Below are 23606 nucleotides of genomic sequence, written 5' to 3'. Positions count from 1 at the left end.
ACCTTTTCTTCATTCGATGAAGTCAATGGTGACTGATTCTTAAGTGCTACAACATACAGAAATCTTTAAAGCCTTATTTGTAATATTATTAGTATCAACTGGAATCTGTTTTTGATTTTGATCTTCTACCCATATCACTAATGTATTTTCCATATTTTTCATTGTATCATCTCTTAATATGAAACTGTGCTCTTACTGCAGCAAGTTTCAGCTGCTACACTTTTTCTAATTGTCCTTATTATGGCTTTATTCACGGAGTAAAATTTAGCAACCTCTGTCACTCTTTCTCTATTACGTTGACGATTTAATATTTAAATTTTTTTTCTAAAGAAATAACTTTTCTTTTTATTTGATTTTTTTCTAATCTTTTGGCATTATAAAAACTTTAAAAAAATTACGTAAATTATAAAAATGCCACAAAAATAGAAATGTTGAAACTTACCAGTAAACATTCAAACAAGTAGATAAAAATGATGTAAGCTTTGTTTTACTAAAATACTGATACTGCACTAGTTCACATGAACCAAATACATTTGTGAAATACATATACATACTACGAGGATTCCCCTTTTACAACATGAGGAATCCCTATCCCTGTTGTTGCCACCAGTGTTACTACAGCAGTGAGATTAAAAAATGGCTTCAAATGCAGGTATTTGAGTATAGGCAGCCGAGTTATAAATTTTACCATTTTTGAAATTTTTAAACTGTGCAAAACGAGTACTGTGTAAATCGAGGGACAGGTGTACTTTCAAAAATATTTTCCCCATAGGATGATAACTGTATCAGATAACTTGTACCATGATAGAGCAGTACATGCCTTTAATATGTTCTTGAGCAAGTGGTGAAACACTGTGAATGATTACTTAGAGTCAAGATAGTTTTATTACATTTGAAGCAACTGGCATGGCTCTGTAAACTAGCAATAATTTCCATAAATCAGATTATAGCACATTTAAAGTTGTAATGCATCTTTAACAAAGTTAATACTATTTACAATTTGCACGTCATATACTAAAGTAAACACAAAAATTGAAATATTTTCATCACATAAAATTAGTTCCTTATTGCATCTGATAGTTTTGATAAACATAGAACGAAAAAATTCAGTTCTGCTTAGTTGCTTCGCATAGCATAGTTGCCACCTTGATATGTGCGAAAACTGGGAGTTTCTGCAACGTGCAGTAATATAATTTAAAAAGAAACCCAGGCAGATTTCAATTCACATTATTATAATGAATTATTGGAATGATTCTCACATAAACATATTAATATTCAATTAGATATTATAAATTTTGTGTTCTTAATTTATTTCTTTCTGCAATTTTCTCACACTTTTATTCTAAGAAAATCCTGAGTTAAAAAGGAAAGCTTTTATTTATTAAAGTCCTTGTGTTTGCAAATATGATGAAAATGAAACTAATAATTAACATACTGCTACAATAATGATTAACATACTACTATTAATAATGTGCATACTACCGTGTGTGGATAAGTTATGTATCATATACTGTTGTAAAAGAAAATTAAATGCAAATATTAACTGATTAAATAGTAATTGAATCTTCATAAAAATTTATGCGCATGTCTACAGTACATGAAGATAATTCAGATCAAACAAAATTTTAAAAGAAACATTTTGCTGAAAATCATTTAGTGTGGAGGAACAGAATTTACACAATTTAAGTTTCGTTACTTCGATAAATTTAATTTATTTCTGAATAATATAAATTATTATATTATTTATTTAAAAATTTTTGTAGTGAAGACTAAAAATTAAAAACTAGAAGATTCCGTAATCTATTGGATAAAGGAAGATGCAATGAGAAACCAGAAGTCTACAAATAAAACTAGGAAAATCAGCAATTATAACATAGATAATTTATTCAATCTTGTTTATTATTTCACTAGTATAAAAAATAACATACCAATAATAAGAGAATATACATATCCATTCTTATAGCCAGGACAATCTTTTATACTGATGGTAGTATGCAATTTGTTTCTATCTCTGCCTAAAAAATTAAATGGCACAAATATTTCGTAAATAATGGTAATAAATGGTCAAACCAAATTTTACAGGCAGAAATTTCAAATGTAACATATTTAATTTAAGAACAATGTTAAAAATTTATACATTTTCACAGCAAAACATCATTATAACCATTAAGAAAATTAGAAAAAATAAGCGTACAAACTATATAATATTAATTAACTTTAAAAAAGCATACTGGTTATTAGGAAGATTGTTTTTGCAATCAAAATCATTTAAGAAATTTTTACAACTGATGTTAAAAAAATTTGACTCTGTTTTATTGGGTTCATAAATTGCCGGAAGCTTATAAACTATTAAAATATCTCAAAAAATTTCCCTACTTCTGTTATATAGGCAAGTTTATTATGCTGTAGGGTTTATATTTATTTTAACTAACATTTATTTTAAGTTTAAACTACCTTTCCTGTCAAGACTTACTTTTCCCCTGGAACTGCCAATGCCAGAGTATGTAAATTTTAGTAGAACGCGCAAGGATTCAAATTATCAGCGGAAGTATTCTGAGTTAAATAGAAAGGAAACGAGTTCAAGGTGTGCTGTTCTTACTTCACGAGCGCGGAGGTAGTTAGCCAGAAATTGAAGAACCCCGCGTTTCAGCCTGTGTGCTTGCCTGGAAGTATTGTTAATCGTTCAACGTGATCTTCAAGTTTGCTGAATTAGCAGCGGTATTGTAAAACGCGGTGAGGTTAGTTACTTTTAGAGAGCCTCGTAGTTAGAGTCTTGTCTTTAGTTTCTTTTCAGGTTATTATTTTTATTTGACCGCCGAGTTGGCGCAGTTTGTGAGCGTCAAGAGCACGCACTTGTAATTTATTACGTTGAATAAAAAGGGACTTAAACCCTTAACAAGACTCTGTCTTTTATCCAGTTTTCACAGTCACCTCTTGGTTGCGTGCCAGTTGGAGGCGCGCAACGCTACATTGGCGCCCGAACACTTATCGAACTGAAATGGCCGAAAATCGGATGGAAGCCGCTGGACAACACCAAGAAACGGCAAGCCAATTGGAAGGATTTGGATACCTCGTCCAGACTTTGAGAGCGTCAATCAAGCCAAACATCAATTTCGACGGAAAAAAATTCGGTGGCGATATTTCTAGAAGGCCTAGAAAATCACTTTCAGCTCTACCCTGTGCCTGAAAGACAAAAAGTTGCCATTGCCACATCGCACTAAGAGGACAGGCCGCGCTATGGTGGAAGAATATAGGCAAATTTTTATTAGGGGAATTTGGAAGCCAGACATATACATTTTAAAATTTCAAAAAATCGTTAGTAAAGGCCTTCCCCATAGTGAAAGATCGAGCAAGGCTGGAAACCGAACTATATAGTTTCTATCAACGCGATATAGAAGAATTGACGGACTTTATTCTACGAAAAATTAAGCTGACGGATATGCTGTATGGGAAGAAACCCGATGCGGAGATTATTGAAATAATCTTACCAAGATTGTTATCCGCTGTTCAAGACTACTTCGAAATTAGAAACCCAAGCACATTGCAGGAGCTCTTCGAATTGGCGGTGAAGTTTCAAAATCGCAGAATAGCGGAAAAAGCTAGAGGGGCAACGCATTCTCAAAGTACCCGAAGGAAATCTTCAAATGAGGAAACCAGAAATGCAAATCGCTCTTATGGGGGAAAGAGCTATCAAGCTAACTCATCGAACCTCGAAGGTCAAGGCCCAAAAAGAAAATTCGAAAATAAACATCCGCGTACCCATAAGGCACAAATTGAAAGGAAAGCTTTAAACGAGTAGAGGGGCCTGTGAAAGGGAGGGTCCAGACCCCGGAAGTTTTAAAAAAACTCTCAAAAAGACATTTAAATACGGTCATCGTAAAAAACTCACATCTACCAATTATACAAGTCCTGGTTGGCGATGTACCAGTAGAAGCCCTCATCGATACAGGAGCAGAAGGAAATTTTATGAGCGAAAATTTCTTCAAAAAGAATTTTTATAGGGTACGATTATTTAAAACCAAAAATACGGAAATTATAGCGGCGCAAGGAAAAACATGTCACTGCATCGGGAAATTATCATTAAACATACAGGTAAAAGAGGAAAGCCTCAAAGTATTAATTTTTGTAGTGAAAAATCTGCAAAACCCTCTTATTTTGGGTATGGAGTTTTTAAGGGCCGCGAGGGCCAAATTGAATTTTCAAGACAGTTCCGTGGTACTGGAGATGGACCAGAGGGTGGTGGAACCTGTGGAGACACCGCAAGTGGACCTTAGCCATCTGAATGACCATGAAAGGCAAGCCATCCAGCAAGTGGTGAGTAATTTTGCTAACTTGTTTTCAGAAAAACCGGGAAATTGTCAGATAGTTACGCATAAGATACAAGTAACTGCCAAAAAACCTTGTAGGACTAAACCTTATCGTTACGACAAACAAAAAGACGTAATCATCGAAGAACATATTCAGGAGATGTTAAAGAATAAAATAATAACGCCCATAAATAGTGAGTACGCGAGTCCAGTCGTACTATGTAGGAAAAAGAACGAGTTTCCTCCTTCGGATAAAAGGGCTTGGAGGTTTGCTATCGATTACAGAAAACTAAATAGTATTACTAAATTTCCAGTTTACCCTTTGCCGGTTATAGAGGAAATCATTAGACAGATTAAATCGACAAGATACATGTCTACTTTGGACTTAACGTCTGGCTACTATCAAATAGCTATGAGACCCGAAGACGTACATAAAACCGCGTTTATAACAAAATCGGGCACTTATGCATTTTTACGCATGCCCTTTGGGTTGTGTGGGGCCCCATCAACATTCCAGAGAGCTATGGACATTGTTCTAAAGCCTGTCCTAGGAAAATCAACTTTAATTTATCTAGATGATATGATTATAACGAGTAGTACATTGGAACAACACATTAATGATCTAGAACAAGTTTTAAATTATTAAAAGAGGCTGGTCTTACAATTAACGCCTCAAAATGCAAGTTCGCAACTAAAGAACTTAAATATCTCGGTTACAAAACTTCGCAAAAGGGTATAGAAACGCAAGATTCAAAAATAAAAGCTATCAAGAATTTCCCACCGCCCAACACCGCCAAGAAACTTTCTTCTTTCCTTGGGTTATGTTCTTACTATCGGTCTTTCATAAAAGATTTCGCTAATATTGTTGAACCTCTCTTAGTAATCAAAAGAAAGAAAGGTAAATTTACGTGGACAGCGGAAGCAAACACAGCTTTTGAAAGATTAAAAGAAGCGCTCATCAATGCCCCTGTTTTAAAATTCCCGGAGGGGGACGAAAACCTTTAAATTGCAGCAGATGCATCAGACTATGCGGTGGGTGCGGTTTTTATGCAAAATAACAATCTTCTGGCATTTTTTAGTAAAACATTGAATCAGACACAAAGGAATTATACAGCTACAGAAAGAGAAACATTAGCCGTATTAATGGCTGTACACAAATTTCGAGTTTATTTCGGCAAAGCGCCAGTAACAGTCTTTTCGGATCATGCGGCTGTTGGTAGACTTTACTCGGGGAAAAACCTAATGCCCAGGTTAATAAGATGGGCTTTAAAACTCTAAGAATATAATATCAGAATAAAATATAAACCAGGTAAGGAAAACAATGTAGCTGACGCACTTTCTCGTATAAAACTGGGCGATGAAGGAAATGAACTTAAATGCGCTGTGTTGACTTCAAAAATTTTAGATTCTAGAGATACGATTATCACTGAACTGAAAGCTGATCCTGAATTTGGAAATATCTATGCATATTTGAAAGACCCCGAAAGCTTTGAGCACACAGATATCGATGCAATAAGAAATAGAGCAGAAAACTATGAAATAATAGATAATTTATTATTTTATACGAAAACAACAAACGAAAATCTTGAGTACAAACCAGTCATCCCAGCCTCGCTTCGAATAAGCATTTTGAAGGAATTACACGACGCGAAAACGGCGGGTCATTTAGGGGTCAGAAAGACTTTAAAAAGGGTACGCGAGGCGATATATTTTCCGCAATTATACAAAATAGTAACGGCGTATGTCAGGTCCTGCAATAAATGATATTAATTACATCCCGGCCAGGTACTTAAATAGCATTCGCGCTACATTTCCGAATGAAATTTTAGGCATAGATCTTCTTGGTCCTTCCCCCAGAGCGAGTTAAATAAAAATCGTTTTCTTTTAGTAATAGTAGATCATTTTTCAAAATGGACAGAAATTGTTCCACTGAAACGCGCGTCAGCCAAAACAGTCACAGATGCATTCTTACACAGATACAATTTAAAATACAGTGCACCGATAAAAGTCATTAGCGATAACGGAAAACAATTCATTAGTCAAATATTTGAAAACATATGCAATGGACTTGGCATACGCCATATCAAAATGGTTCCGTATAGACCACAGGCAAACATAGCAGAAAGAGTGAATAAAAACATAGTAAAAATAATTCGCAGTTACGTGAGCACACATCACAAGCGCTGGGATGACTACATAAATGAATTAGCTTATGCTTTAAGAACGGCAAATCACGATACTACGGGAAAAACCCCAGCAGAATTATTTTTAGGCAGAAAGTTAATTACGCCTTTAGATAAATTATTCTTTGTGCGACAAAGAGAGCAAGAGTTTAAACAGAAAGATGTGCAAAAACTGATTGATCAGGCGCTTAAAAGCTCGGATACGGCAAGAAATAAGCAAAAAATATATTATGATAGAAAACGCCGTGAAGCAGATTTTAAAGTTGGCAATAAAGTATTGAAGCGGAAATTTTCTTTATCAAGTGCCCCAGACGATTTTACGGCAAAGCTAGCTCCAAAATTTGAAGGCCCCTATGTAATTCAGGAAATCAAAGGTGTAGTATTATATCTTAAGAACGAGAGAGGGGAGATATGTAAAGCAAGTCCCGACCAGGTGAAAAAATACTATAATCCAAATGATTTTGAAATCCTTAAAAGTTTCTTGCAGGACTCAAGTCTAAACGAAGTAGAAGGTCCAGAGATAACAACAACTGTTCCACCACCCAAGAAGCAGAGAAATGAAGAGAGACCTAGCCCTTCTACAACCCGGACGACGGTATCAAAAAGAAAAAATAAAAAATTTCAAACTCCAGCATTTAAGAAAAACAAGAATAAAGATGCACCGCGTAAAGAAACCGTGGTAAAGAGCAAAACACCACCTACCACGGATCGCAGGAGAAATTATATACCAAGGAGAACGCGCCCAGGGCCAGAGAGTCAGGTGCCAGCAAGGCCGCCGTTCCGGAAACTGAAACGGCAAAAGGAGGAACAAAAATACCAGGAACAGAAGAAATTCAAGAAGGACTCCAGACCAGAGGACGTCAAGACCAGCCGTCCCATGGAAAAACGGAAACGACAACAGCCCGACGATTACTCCGCCAAGAGGCCAGCATGCAGAGGACGCAAAAGAAAAACTAATGTGGATGACACTCGGAGGTCAGTAAGGAGAAGATTGACGTCCATGAAACCTATAACTTGCGAACAATATTGCCACAAAAGAATGACGGAGTTTCAAGCATCGAAAACTCAAAGATAAGTTAAAATCTTCTATAAAATTTTTTTTCTCTTTTGTTCCGAAATGTTATGCATAAGTACGAAGTTCTATGTTTTGACGAAAGTCAATATGTCTCGGTTGAGACTTAGTTTTGTTTTACTTTATTTAGCTAAGGAGAAAGTTTTATTATCTTTAAGTATAACAGCTAAGAACAAGCATTTTCTGTTGGTCGAAAGACTAATTCTGTTATGTTAAAGCCAAAATTTGGCCGAAGATAAAAATAACTTCGTATTCTTGTATTAATAAGAATTTTAGTTTCAGTGCCGCCAGCTTGGCGAAGAATGAGTAAAGTAAAAATTTATTTCTCTTATTCATTTTATGGTAAATTGTAAAAATCATATGTATTAAAATTTTGTAAATGTACGTAAATACTTGAATGTTATGTAAAAGTAGAATTTAGTCTAGAAGCATAAAATTTTAGATGCTAAAAGTAAAATGCTCAAAAGGAATGAATTCAAAATTTAAGTATTAAACTGTAGATAAAGTCATGCTTTAGAGCGAAAGCCTGCATGTTTAAAGATGAATGAGGGGGAAGTTAGAATGAATGTGTTTTGTAGGGTTCTCCACCTACACTTGAATTTTTAAGAATGTTAAAGTAGCTCATTGAGTTGTAGAATGTCGAGTAAGGTGTGTCTATTTGGTCATTGAATTCTAACAAATCATGGTGGTTAGGGGAAGTGTTGTAAGACTAAAACACGAATATTCCCGTTTGACACCACACATGGTGGAGAGCCAGGGTAAAGTTAAATTAATGCTTGAAAAATTGAATGAATGTGAATTAAGCAATAACTAAGGAAAACGAATCGTTTAAAAACAAAAATTTATTGTGTCAAGAAAGTGTAAATTATAATGTATTTAGAAAGATACTGATACTTATTCCTTCCAGATGCTGGAAGGAAAAGACCAAGATTGATTGATGAAGTCCAGGAAAAGTTGCTGTAAGAAGAGAGAGTTATATGTATACACAGAATTTTAGTATACAATTTGTTACATAAGATTTTTTTTTTGTGTAAACGAGGTTCTCGAGAGTTAGTTCAGAATTATAGAAACTTACAACAGGTCGTTTGTAGGACCTGCTTCCAAGTTTTCCAAATTCTGGCAGCGGCAAATGTAGGGTTTATATTTATTTTAACTAACATTTATTTTAAGTTTAAACTACCTTTCCTGTCAAGCCTTACTTTTCCCCTGGAACTGCCAATGCCAGAGTATGTAAATTTTAGTAGAACACGCAAGGATTCAAATTATCAGCGGAAGTATTCTGAGTTAAATAGAAAGGAAACGAGTTCAAGGTGTGCTGTTCTTACTTCACGAGCGCGGAGGTAGTTAGCCAGAAATTGAAGAACCCCGTGTTTCAGCCTGTGTGCTTGCCTGGAAGTATTGTTAATCGTTCAACGTGATCTTCAAGTTTGCTGAATTAGCAGCGGTATTGTATAACGCGGTGAGGTTAGTTACTTTTACAGAGTCTCGTAGTTAGAGTCTTGTCTTTAGTTTCTTTTCAGGTTATTAATTTTATTTGACCGCCGAGTTGGCGCAGTTTGTGAGCGTCAAGAGCACGCACTTGTAATTTATTACGTTGAATAAAAAGGGACTTAAACCCTTAACAAGACTCTGTCTTTTATCCAGTTTTCACAGTCACCTCTTGGTTGCGTGCCAGTTAGAGGCACGCAACGCTACAATGCCAAGCATAAATGGGATATCTACCTCAAAGAATTCCTTTGTGGAATATTTCAAAGTTTGGTAATAAAATTATAGCAATGTCTATGTTGCCAGTACATGTATATTTAGGATGGTGCGTTATGTCAAATTTGTATAATGTTGAGTTCGTGCAGTTCTCTGATGTTATTTAAGGGAAATCAAGCAGGGTACAAGCAAAGTATCCGATAAAATTATTAACTTTCATCTCTCTTCCTATGCGAAGACTAAGAATACCCATATTATATGAACTACATCTAAAATGATAAACATTTCATTCTATATTCACCATAATGTCATAGCAATAATTGATTCATTAATTATTTTTTAAACTTTTTATCTTACTGGTTTACCATTTTCATAAATTTAACTATTTAACATTTTTCTGAATTACACCTTTTAGTTGAAAAATTTCTTTCAGCAACACTAAAAAAAATACTAAAATAATATTTAAGAACAGCATATTGTTATAAATTTTGTAATTAAATATATAATTTTAGTAGAATTATAATTAAAATTGTATTTCACTGTACAATGCAATGAGAGACAAATTTTAAGAGAAAGCTATGAAGGAAAAGTAAGAATACAGGGGCATGTGCATTTAACATTGAGTAAATGGATATCTTGGCAATTTATTGAAATTGAATAAATGCAACTGACCACTATGTTAGCTGTAACCATAATTCCATCTTCTTATTTCTTTTAAAGTAATTTCGAGAAACAGAATTACAAAAACATCTTACGCGAACGGTTGAAAATAATTTAAGGTCGAAAACAGAGAATCTGCTCTCCATTGCTTAGCTACTGTTGTTGCGAATTGTTTAGTTCCTTGTGAACTGAGATATCAGATTTAGCTTTCTCTTTAGATGTGCTTGGCACTGCATTTAACGTTTTTAGTAGAACTACTGATTAGTGGACAATATTGTGAACACTTGTATGAATATCTCTGAGGAAAAAACATACTTAAAAAACCTGAAAGCTTTCAGACTTTATATTACACCTCACCTGGTGTTTTTTTCATTTACACACACAAACAAATTTCAAGAGCATTGGGCTAATGATATTTAAAAACAGCATATCTTTAGAATTTCCAATAGACAGTTTCATGCACTAGAGATAATTTTTTTTTTTTTTTCTGTACAGTGTTGCCAATGCTCGCTTTGAAATCATGTTGTTGTTGTTTCTAATCCCCATGACCAGCAGAGCTAGATCAGGTCTATGAGCCCATTCACCCTTAAAGAGTCCGGTACAAAAAGGGGATCTTGAGCCAGATCCTGTCTTGTAAGCCCCAAACAAGATAAGATGTGATCAGGAGAGACCTGTGTGGTAGAACACTTAGCGCATATTTCAAAGTGCTTATTACCACCGACAAAATTCATTGATAACAGATGGCCACTAAGGAATCTAATAAGTGCAGTTTGATCTCATCTAATGCTGCTTTGAACCAAGGAGCCACCAGGGCACTTATTCTGATACCATGGGTGCACTGCTGAGACCATCCAAACGGCCTTATTCTTTGCCTTACATTTAGAAAATAGTTCCATATAAGTAAGAGGAGCAGCAGGCGTTATGGTCTCGCTAGCACCAGCTCTAGCCAAGCTGTCAGCAATTTCATTTCCACCAACGTTAACATGGGACAGGATCCACTGAAAGTGGATCCGATGAGAAAGGGAAAGTTGTTTTAGTTTCCTGAGGATGTCTGCACTTGTATTATCCCTCACATTATGCCAATCAGCCAAGCGCTGTATGGCACTTCTACTATCTCAAAAGATCCAGATATCTTTTAACTGAGGAAGCCACATGAAGGAGTCCAAACCCTCTAGAATTGCAATAAGCTCGCTTCGAAATATCGAGCAGAAGTCTGGATTACTTTTATGAATTCTTATTTCTTAATCCCGAAATCTAATATAAATGCTACAGTCAGAACTGTCATTAACAAGTTTACTGCCGTCCGTATACATGTGGGAAAATTACTCCAAATAAATATAAACGGTATCACTTCTACTACCGTCACAGTTAAATTAGATCAAGTATTGGAACTGGCTGAGAGACATGACGTGCAAATTGAAATCAACGAGTTTGTTAATCAAAAATTCGTCAAAAGTTTTACAAAATATAAAAGAGCCAACAAAACACATTCCAAATTCAGGCTTCCAAGTGCTTGTATTCAGGTGGAAGATTAGGTTACTCAAAATTTGATGGCTCTAGAAACTGTTGTTTTTTTGTAATGCATTGCAAGAAACATACATGCATTCATATAGATTCTTCTTTAATTACTTTAAATACAATACAGGGCAATAATATTTGGTAGTAACAATTTGAAAAGAGATCCAATGCTTTTAGCGATTAAACACACACCAGCATTCACACAAGTTCACAATTTTTATTTTCCTTTCTATTCCTAGGACATAATACAAGTACCGTTCTATTAAATATACACACACACATATTTACATGTATATATTTAAGCCTCCTTTATTAAGCAACAAATAAATCTTCTTTAATGAGCATAAATGCAAAATCTAACAATTTTCAATTTACTAGCTCACAAATTACAACTTACCAAATGAATTTTTTCCCTTTCTGTTAAAAACTGTTGTTGAAGAAAGACTTGGAGTAATTCCCATAATGGATTTCGCTTTAATATGACACGACATATTCTTTTGACACTATGGGAAGCTTTTCTATGCATTCTGCCTGGAGTTTATTCTCTTTGTCAATTGAGATGCATTTCTCAACTATTTCTTTAGCAATTTTTCTGTTTGTAAAAAAAAAAAAGGAATTTAGTTTGATCTTAACATTCCATTTAAAATCTAAAAGTAATCTTACAAAACTGAAGTAGAAAATTGGATTTAAAATTCACAAATTATTGGTAATTATCTATCCAGACACATAATTTTTCATAAAATTAAATATAACAACATAAGAATTTGACACTACTGAGTAAAATATGAATCAAAATTTAAAAAAAAATATATCTAAGCAGGAACCAAAATAAAATTAAGTTATTATTGAAAGGCATCATACTATTATTTAGAAATTGTTAATTAGCATTGCAATAATTTTGTTTCATGGCAACAGCATTTAATCATGAGTGGCAATAGTATTTTAACATAAAGCTTTATGGAAATAGCTTCCTGCTTTTCCAGGATAAGAATTTTTCTACTATGAATTTCACAAAAGCTTTGTTGAGTGAAACGTACACCTCTTTTAGATGTTAAATTGCTTTAAAGTATTAAAATTAATTAAATAATGAAATTTCTGAATTAATTTAAACTACAGAATATAACAATTTTACAAAAATAAGAAATTTGTAATATTTTTAAAAATTAGATTAAATTTTACTTAGATTTCATAATAAAAAATTAATTACTGTTGTTACATAGAAATTTATATTATATTAAATCCATTTTCAGTATAAAAAGAATTCATGAAAGTGTATAATACATCTAAAAAACATATATGAATTTTAAAAGACTTCCTATTTATTCTTTTCAAATTTTAATATAGAATTAAGGACTTAAATATGAGGGGCAGTCAAAAAGTTCTCGGAATTTTGTAGTAACTCTTTATTACCCCACTTATTCCCTTCAAAGTAGGCTCCTTCAGAACATACACAGAACACTCGCTCTCCCACTCCTGCCATTGCTGGAAACAATGATGAAGGTCCTTTTGTGGTGTCTTCCGAATTTCAGATGCTGCATTGGATTTGATGTATTCTGTGGTGTCACAATGGCTACCTTTAAAGCCCATTGTGATCATGGGAGAAGCCCATTTATCACCATCGAATTTCTGGTTGGAAATTTAATGGTGATAAATCTGGTGAAAAGCAGGCTTGTGAAGGAATGGAATGGTCTTTTTTCTGTCTGTCATGTCTAAACCATATCTGCACAACAATCAATGTGTGGAAGCGAGCATTGCCATGATCTTCCTCTTTGCCATTTGGCACGCTGTTTTCTTGGGACTGCCTCCCTCAGTCATTTAAAAACTTGCATGTAAAAAGGGCCATAACAGTTTGTCCAGTAGGTACAAATTCATAGTGCACCACAACTTCATTGTCGAAAAATGCAATGAGCATAACTTTTGTTTTGTATTTGACATGATGTGATTTCTTTGGTCGAGGAAAGGATGTTATGTGCCACTCTGATGATTGCATTTTTATCTTCAGGTCATAAGTGCACACCCTGGTCTTATCACCAGTAACAATTGTCTCACAAAATGTCGGGTCTTCTGTGCTTATTTCAAAACTTTTGGTTGCAGTCAACTGCCGAGCTTTCATTTGATCAAGTTTAGCCACTACAAGACAAACCTTGCAGTTACGAGTTTCATCTTCAAATCATTCGACAGGATTGCGCGAATGGATCCGTGAGAGATCCCCCACTTCCTGTGCCAACTCATTGATGGCCATTCCTCAATTTAATCTGATTATCTGTTTCACTTGCTCGATCATTCCTTCATTTCAGGAGTTTGAAGGTCTCCTACGACAGCTCTCATGTTCCAGAGATTCCTGTCCACCCCAAAATCTTGAAAACCATTCGTAAACAGCTGCTTTCTTTAAAGAATCATTGCCGTAAACTGTTTGTAAAGCTAATGAAGTTTCTGAAGCAGTTTTCCCAATACGTACATGAACTTGATGTTTGCCCTTTGCTCGAACCTCGACACCACGCCAGCTGATCCCCACACACTACTACCTTAAAAAAACTCTAAAAATTAAGTTGCTAATTTCATTAAAATGCATAAAAATCACAACCTGCAGGTATTAATTAATTAATTACAGTCATTCAAATAACATGCATTCCTGCTTAAAACTCAAAAACTATTGAATAATTCAAGGATAACCTCAGTTGTTATTCATATTAAAGGAAACAATATGAAATTTTAAGAGTACAAACATGAATAACACAAGACATAGACATACACAGGACAAAGGCCCAAATTAGAAAAATCATGCAGAAAATCAATACTTTTTGCAATACACATATTGTAATTGCTCATATATTTTCTGTCTAATAGATTTACTCACAGGTTTTGAGAAAGTGATTTTCCAACAATGAACTTGAAGGATGAGTGGTGGGTTACCACTGTGTTGAGTGGTAGCGGGTAGCACATCTGACTCCTTATAATGATTGGTACATTTGTGAGATTGATACTCACTGCATTATTGAACTCAAAACATATTTATTACAATTATGAGAGGCTCTTTACAAATACATTTCATGGATAGCATATGACATAAATTACAGTCCTTGTAGTGTGAGAAGCTTGTTAATGAGGGTTTCTCTAGTCGAGAGCATTCTAGGTCTCTCTAGTCGAGAGTTCAGAAGCCTTTTAGGTCTCTCTAGGAGAGAATTCAGGAGTCTTCTGATACATTGTTCCTATGGAAAAAATCTTCAGATTGATTTCTGAGATTTTATTAATTTTCCTGTTGTATTTTACATCCTCTTATTCATTATATCTGGAATGATATCAGAGGAAAAGCAAAATTATTGGTTCAACAGCCTTCCTGAAACCGAGAGGCTTTGATAAGACACAGTGCAGAACGCTAAAATCTCTTGACACTAGTTATGAAGTTATGTCGCTTGCACAGTCAACTGAAACGAATTATTGCATCTGCGATGTCAGACACGTGTCGTGTGAGACATCATAAAAGCTTGGCACGCACGGTTTTCTCATTTCTGTGTGGTCCACCGCAAACTTATTAAAATCAAAGTTCAGATCCAGGATAACAAACAAATATCCAAATGACTGTATGAATTGAGCCACAACATCAAATGTACTAGAGTACAGTAAACTTGCAGAAGACATGCAGTGTGAGGTTTCACATTGAAATATGCTTTTCTTGCATTTAATTTGCCCCTTAGTGAATTTTTTATAAATAATATAAAGAATATATGATTACACTTTTATAACTGAAATATTAAAAGTACAATATATAATTTTAGCTCACAATTTTATTTGGTAAAGATATAGTTAAGGGTGCCCCTTGGCGAAAATTGGCACCATTCCTGTTTACATACAATACCCTCCCCAGTAACATGGCGTCCAAATTAAAAGAATGCAATAAAATATAATGCAATAAAACACAATTAAAAGAAAAGGTAAAAGTTTATACTTGTGTGCCCCTTGTTTTTTTATTTATTTATTTATTTATTTATTTATTTATTTTTTTTTTGCAGATTCCTTTTTGATGCCAAGATCGGCACTAGCAAGGAAAAATTTCAAGATGGCCACTACACAAAACCAAAACAACAAGTCAAAGAATTGAAAAAACTCGGTGTCCATGTACACATCGATTGATTTTCACTTGAAAAAATATCAGAGAATTGCACAAACTCGGCATCGCACACTGCCTTGACTTTATACATATCCACCTATTTTCACTTACATAATTAAAACAAAATACATACAATCTCAATCAGCTGCCTTTTAAATCAAACAATGAAATAACATAAAAAAATACATTTTATCTCATGTATGTACTATAAAAAGGAAATATCAACTTACCTTATTTAGAAATTTCTGAGTCTTCAGCCTGTGGGACATAAAATTCCTTAGCAGCATCCAAAACTTTCTAAAATTATCTGAACTAGAATATGCATACTGCCTTCTCCATATAAATTCACAAAAATAGTCTCCATAGTGGCAGAGTCATTTGTTCCGAAAATCCCTTTTTATTACATTCCACATACCTTTAATAGTGTTGATATGAGCTCCCGTTTTTTGGGGGTCCTTCAGTGTCACTACATGATTTACTGAGAATTAAATGAAGCCATTATCAAAAATATCATTATATGACTTCCAGTAGTTGGATATTGTTACATTATTTTCCTCCTTTGGTACATTCGTTACGTGGATTATGCGGATTTGGAGTGAATAAAGGACAACATTTGATAAAGTATCGAAACAAACTTTATTGGACAGTATTATTCAAAACAGCTCCAAAACATATTTTTACAGTCGTCGAAGAACTACTATACACATGCTGGAACAATTAGCGACACAACCTTCAGGCAATCAGGCTATAAAGGTGAAGACAGTTTCACTGCAAAGCACCAGAGTACAGCTCCTGACTCTGCTCAGTCGTTCTCAGAACTCCACGTATTCTCGAGACTCGCCATGCTACAACTCGCAATGCATTGGATGATACCCTAGAGTACAGCTTCCGACTCCTCGGTTCAGTCTTTCCCGGAGCTCAACACACTGTCTCGACGATGCACTAACCATGATACACTAAGATTCTTTTGGTGCTCTCGCCGACCAACTCAGCACTCACTGACAGACTGTCAACTCGATCGACTCCACACAGACTAAGACTCACTAGACGAAACACTAACTCTCCGTATACCAGTAGGGTTTCTATAGCTTTTGACTTGTTATCGAGAACATTCTGTGCTAAACCAATAAGAATTTATTCCAGAAGGTTTTCCATTCGTCTATGGCATATCACCAATTTTGTCGCCAAACGTGGCAACTCTAAACCTGCTTTGCGGGGAAACTATCTCACCGTGCCTGGACATTTTGTAACACTGCCCCCTCCCAAGAACCGCACATCCTAGAAAGTAGAACCCTTGGTCAGAAGCCAAATTCAATGCAAACAAAAGACAATGAAACAAACAAATAATATAACTAAAGAAACAAATATTTACACTATTTACAAGTTATATACACAAATTAACACATAACAGTTTTAAATTACACAAATTAAAATTCAGAATGAATTTCAATCTCAGTCTATTCATCAAGTTATACTCAGGTCAAATACTTTTCCACTACAGTTCTCAGATGCATTTCTGTTTTGCACATCACAGTCTGAAGATTCAGTCCTTTCAGATTTTTCATCCACAGGAAGATCTGAAACAGCTTGTTCAACACTCTGCAGTTTATTCGCAACATGCATACAGATCACATCGGTATTTTTAGCAATTGGTACATGCTTAATTTTCTCCATTTTCTGGGAACCAGCTCCAAATTCTGCATCATGAATGGAACCCAATTCTTCACAAACACACGTATCCTGGTTTAAAATCAAGTTGTGTCTGTACAATTTGTATTAGGAGACACATACTTAGTTTGTTAAATGAGTGAAATACTCGAGCACTCTGCGTAAGCTGTACATTGGCTTCTTCAATTTCTGCATCACATGCATTTTCAGATGGTTCAATTCTTGCTAACTGTGACTTCGTAATTTTACCATCAGTTTCGACAAACTTAACAGTCGCATTTTCACTTTCTTCCACTTCCACTTCAGGCACTTGAGAATCAAAAGCTTCTTTCCCGTCTTTTCATCATCAGCTACTTCATTCCTTTCTCCCACTTTCGATTCTTCAGACACCACTTCCGTCGTTTCCACAACTCCTTTTATGAGTCCAGTTTCTTCTGTAAGCTCCACTTTCATCTGTTGGAGTTGCTTTCGCACCTTTTCTTAGCCGACATTTATTTCTTCTCATTAGGCCTTCTTCTCCTCCAGTACAGCTATCATCTCTTTCACTCCGGCTTTGATCTCAGGCCTCATGTCTTCATATACGGCTTTCATCACTTCCAGTCTGGCTCTTAAAGCTGCTAAGAAGTCCGTGAACTTCATTTCCTTAGCAATGCCTTTTTTTTTTTTTTTTTTTTCTGTAGGCGGGTCACTGACACTTCTGGTATTCACTCGCAAGTCCTTCTTCTGACACCAGTTGTTACGTTATTTTTTCCTTTATATATATATATATATGTATATATATATATAAAAACCTCTCCAAACCCTCACGAACCCTGTATGTTTACGAGGTGAGGATTTGGAGTGAATAACGAGAAATGCACTTGATAAAGTATCAAAACACACTTTATTGGCCAGTATTATTCAAAACATATTTTTGCAGTTGTCAAAGAACTACTATATACATGCTGTAACAATCAGCGACACAGCCTTAAGGCAATCAGGCTATAATGGTGAAGACAGTTCATTGCAATGCACCAGAGTACAGCTCGGTCATTCTCGGAACTCCATGCCCAAACTTATGATGCATTCGACGATACCCTAGAGTACAGCTCCCGACTCCTCGGTTCAGTCTTTCCCGGAGCTCAACACACTCTCTCGATGATGCACTAACTGCGATACACTAAGAGACTCTTTCAGTGCAATCGACGACCAACTCGACACTCGCTGATAGACTATCAACTCGACTGACTCCGCACGGACTGACTCACTAGACGAGATACTAACTCTTTGTATACCAGCAGGGTTTATATAGCTTTTCGCTTGTGTTCAAGAACATTCTGGGCTAAACCAGTAAGAATTTATTCCAGAAGGTTCTCCATCCGTTTATGGCATATCGCCAATTTTGTCGCCAAATGTCAATAAATGGGCGATTTCTTGCCAAATGTGGGAACCCTACCTACTCTAAACTTGCTTTGTGGGGTTGTTCCAGATAAAATATTCCATTGAATTACATCCAACAAAGTTTCTTTCCTCCTTCTGTCTTCAATCACTTTAAAAAAAAAAAAAAAAAAAAAAAAAACCTTTCGCTTCCTTATTGTATACCACCAAATACCCAGTTTACCACCAGGAGCCATTTTACGATGTAAAGTACAAAATATGCAACATACTTTCTAACCCACATCTAACGCAGAAGTAAGCCCTTATAAATATTTTCCCATCAGTCAAATTCACCACAACACACAACCAATCACGCCATAATAGGGTTTTCGTAACATTTAACTTCGTTCCGAGGTTCAAATCCCGCGAACGGGCTGGCTGCATGGGTGTTTTCAAGGTTTTCTCCATGTGTAACGTGTATATGAGCCAGTTTCCCTTAGAAAGTCCTCCACAAAGGCATCCCTCCCCTTAGGCAGATAGCCCTCGAGGCTTTGCCATAATTGAATAACCTAACCATAATATTCAACTAATCATGTTACCATAAATGAAGCATCAATTTAGCAATAAATAAAACAATTTCAAAGCGAATGGATATGTCCGTGTCGAAGATTAATGTTGTTATTGGTAATTACCAAGAATTATTGGTATTGGAATAAAAAAATTGCCCTTTCAGACCTTATTTTGGCCAACCTGTCTTTCTTAATCAAAGATTTATTTATAAATTGTAACAAAGAATCAGAGGAAATTTATTTTAAATTTTTGGAGGAAACCTTGGTAATTGCTTCTTCAATGCAGTGCGAGACATGTGGATGTGAGATGAAGATTTTTTTTTTTTTTTTTTTTTTTTTTTTTTTGTGGTACTATCAAAATACGACTTTAAAAAAAAATGTAAGGACATATTTTTATTTTACTTTATAATTGTATACTTCAATTTTTATTAAAAAATTAATACATTGTTTTAAAAAATTCCCAAGATATTTATTGCCACATATGTTTTAAAGTTAAATAATTATATCCTATAAAACTTATTTTAAAGTATTTGAATTTAACTAATATTTTAATTCAATTAAATGTTGGTATGATGTTTTTAATTCGATATTCAATTTAAGTAATATTTTAATCCAATTAAATGTTGGCGCAATGTATTTATAGAGGTATTTTTATTCTATTATATGAAAGTAATAATTTAACCTTACTTTAGCATTTTATACTCTTAGTAAATGTACTTATTTACATTTGCCAGCCATCTTAAAAACAACGTTTTCAACAGAAAATTAATCCATTATTTTTAACGATATTTATTCTTTTAAAGTTTCGAATACTTTACTATGCGTAAAATACGTAAAAACAGCATCTTTCAAGATGGCTGACGACTATGAAAACCGCGCCAACAATTGCACCAATATAAATCGCCAAAAATACGTGCAACCGTCTTTGCATTTCATCTTTAATTGTTATTTCATCCATTAATTAACTGTTCATCCATTTGGTTAGTATAATTATGGTAACTCATATGTTATTGTTATCTTCATGATACTCTTTTGCTCCCTGCTTTACCATGTTTTGATTGTTTTATATTTATTTATGAATTCTTTCCTTGATCTGATAATTAATTCATTTATAAAAAATGCAAAAATGAATACATTAAATCATGTTTACATAGAGTGCTCTTCTACACTGACAAGAAAGTTATTGATAAATATTTTTAAGTCATAATTTTATCAGCTTAACAAGTAGAACGGTAAATATAAATAGTTGGTTTGTAAAAATCGTAATGGTCAAATTTCCGGAGCACTGTAAATGCAGTTGGCCCTTAAATCATGTAAGAATAACGATGCCAATGTTCTGCGCAGTTCAAAATTAATATATAATTTTATACAACTTAAAATTTAATTTTAGCAATTGACTATTATCCTATTGATAGTATAAACTGCAAATTAAAACATTTTGTATACTATAATATAAATTTCACAAAGAAAAATATAGAGATTTGTGCAAGAGTTCACGGTTTCAGTACTAACTGTGAAACTAATAATTTTGGTACTATTCGGTTTTGAGGGCCATAAAAATTCGCCAAACTACTGTTGATGCCAATGCTGCCAAAAATAATTGTGGCAACCCTAATAATTGCGACAAGAGAAAGGAAGTATAATAGTAAATAACTAAGATTGATGTTTTAATTTAGATGAAAGGTTAATTTCATATAATACTTTTTTATTATTATAATTTATATGAAAAAGGCTAAACATGACTGAATGGAAGCATAAGAGTAAATAGCTATTTCAGATCATTATTATAATTTATATAAAAATTGCTAAACATAACTGAATGGATGCCTGCATCGCTATTTCATTACCGTCTTATCGCTAAAGCATAATTTCATCTCGTTGGTTGTTCAAACGTAATTTTCTATAATGAATGATGCCTTTTCTTTGAAAATATTCTCGGTAAAGTGAAGAATCGCTCACTTATTTGTTTGCCGCTTTTTACAAGGGTAAAAACAATTGGATTTTTGTCAATTTTCTTTCACTTTTTAAGTGAAAATAGGTCGATGTGTACATGGATACCGAGTATGTGCATTCTTAAAAACGCGTCAAGCAGTGGGTGATTCTGCACTTTACCCAAAATTCTATTGGCCACTTTTCGTCATGGGCAATTCCCAAATTGCCCATAGGATATCCAAAAAGGATTTAAAATCAAAAAGAGATTATAAAAAATTAAACTAGTATTTCAATGGCGTCTTAAGAAATATAGAACTATATAAACTTACGCAATCTGAAATCAGCTCTTACGCTAGATTTGGCGCGCTGTTAAATGGGCGCGTTTGTTGGATTTGGCGCTTTTGCGCATACATTTTCGCTGCAATTTTTTTACGGCCCTCAAAACGGAATAGTACCATAATTTTTTATAATACATTTTTCTTCATTTTATAATAATAAATAATAAAAAAGTACTATCTGTATACATTTGAAGTTATTTTTAATCTTGTAAGGTACATAATTTATGTGCAGAATGTTTTATTTTAAAATCATGTAGCTCAAAAAGATTTTTAAGTGTATTTATTGAAAAGATCTACAATAGGAAATACACTAGTGTAATTGTAATGCGCAAGGCAAATGTTATCTAAAACTATGGACTGACACAACCACTGATTTTGAACGACTAAATATGCATGCTAATTTAATATTTAAACTAAAAAACTCAGCAATCTCCCATGGAAATTTAGAATTAAGTATAAATTCTTATAAAAGCATACTTTTATATTAAAATGTTTCAGTATTACTGATGTTTCTAATATTACAGCTGTTGGTATCCTTCATATCTACAATGGAAGGTATTAAAAAATTTAACATTCGGATATTTATGTAACTTCTTGTTCAGTTTGTTAAACTTAATAATTTCTATACTTTCAAAGTACTCAACTAATGAGTATATCTCAAGAATTCAAAATTTTATTATTACATTTTTAAACAGTTCACATGACATTCAGCTAGCACAGTAACACGTGCATCACAACAATAGAATCGCATAGCATGAGCGCCGTTACAGTTATATTTATTTTAAATATACATCACAAGTTATGTGTATTCATTAAAAATCGATTACAGTTGAAATATTAAAACATAGCTTGATGAAATTAATAAAATTTTAGCTGCATAAAATGTTCTATGACACTAATTAATATTAATGAGAGAAAACTGGCTTTGTATTTATGTTCTTGCAGATACACAGATCTTTCCCGAATTCCGCTATTTCAGTAAGTTAGAACAACTATTCATGAACTATGAATATATTATTATTACACTTACATTTAAAAGTTTCGAAAACGTTATTCAAGGCCTTGGGAATAGTTTTAAATTAACTGATGTACACTTAATATTCTTAATAAAAACACTATTAATACTCGTAAGCATCACGCATAAGAAAAATTTATAAATCTTACCTCGTTTTCTGCAGAAATTGCACAGATGTTTCATAATTTATTGATTTCTTCATTTCGGCCTTAACACGGCTTATTATAAGCACCGTGATATCCGGCATTACTTTGAAGCAAATATTGTTCACATGTTTTTCCTTGAATAACAAAAGACCCTACTTGTTGACCTCAAGAAAAGAGAAATCAATTCCAAGCATACTTTTTAATTTCTCACAATAGCCATAAACTTTTAAATTCGAAAAATCAATTAATTTCAGCGGAATATCTACTATCTACTCCATTGTAAACATAGCACATGCGGATGTTGTTGTTCTTAAACACGTGACCACATTTTTCCTCTTCCTCTTCCTTTCCTCCTCATCTTGGATCTTAGATCATATCTTTACTACTAGGAGCTCTTACCAGTATATTATCATTTTACCATAGGCCATAAAGTTAAAAATTTAAGAGGTGTATTTAAAATACACCGCGCCCGAAGGCGAGATCAATAAATGAGAGAACTCATAAAATAAGTTTTGCTAAATTGCATATCATGGCATAGCATGGGTGATTATATACGTAAATGGTGGCGACAGAAACACGTGATCAGCGTCCGGCATTTAGATTGGTCGAGGAGTCAGAGTTCGAAAAATGAAGTTTTTGTAGTTTTTGGCAATAAATAAAGTTCGAACATAGTAAAAGCAACATCTATTTGTGAATTTAAGAGTCTTATGTCTTTTGAAACACTTGAAAATCTTCTAAACTTGCGATATAATCATTAAATGAATAGGAAACTGTAAAAGGCGAAAATGAGGTCATGTAGCTCACTAGGGCTAATGAGTGAGAGTAAGCACTTGGTGTTACCACGAACTTTGATTTTAAAACACACGATACGAAATAGTAAAAATAAAAAGTAAAAATCTTGGTTAAATAAGTAGTAAAACGAAGAATTCATCGATGAAAAATAAAGTCCTAATTTTGCAAAGTTCATTTTTCTTGAATAGTACACTACCACCACTTAGAATTGTGGTGGATCGTTCGAGGTCTTTTCACTACG

General features: G+C 34.1%; 1 long non-coding RNA gene across 1 annotated transcript in view; it reads right to left on the bottom strand.

The window, feature by feature from the left end:
- The window catches only part of LOC118182616 (uncharacterized), a 31741-nt gene extending 8665 nt beyond the window's left edge, over nucleotides 1–23076 (bottom strand). The window contains exons 1-3 of the long non-coding RNA XR_004757092.2: nucleotides 22577–23076; nucleotides 11839–12033; nucleotides 1929–2015 (exon numbers count right to left, since the gene is read on the bottom strand). This is a non-coding gene — a long non-coding RNA (uncharacterized LOC118182616). The remainder of the gene's footprint in view (nucleotides 1–1928; nucleotides 2016–11838; nucleotides 12034–22576) is intronic.
- Nucleotides 23077–23606: the final 530 nt, after the last annotated feature.

This window comes from Stegodyphus dumicola, chromosome 6, assembly GCF_044657685.1.
Source record: "Stegodyphus dumicola isolate Sdum_Otavi_A_Nest chromosome 6, ASM4465768v1".
Classification (NCBI taxonomy): domain Eukaryota; kingdom Metazoa; phylum Arthropoda; class Arachnida; order Araneae; family Eresidae; genus Stegodyphus; species Stegodyphus dumicola.
The sequence above is the reverse complement of the archived record's forward strand: the minus strand, read 5'-3'. Positions and strand labels throughout refer to the sequence as shown.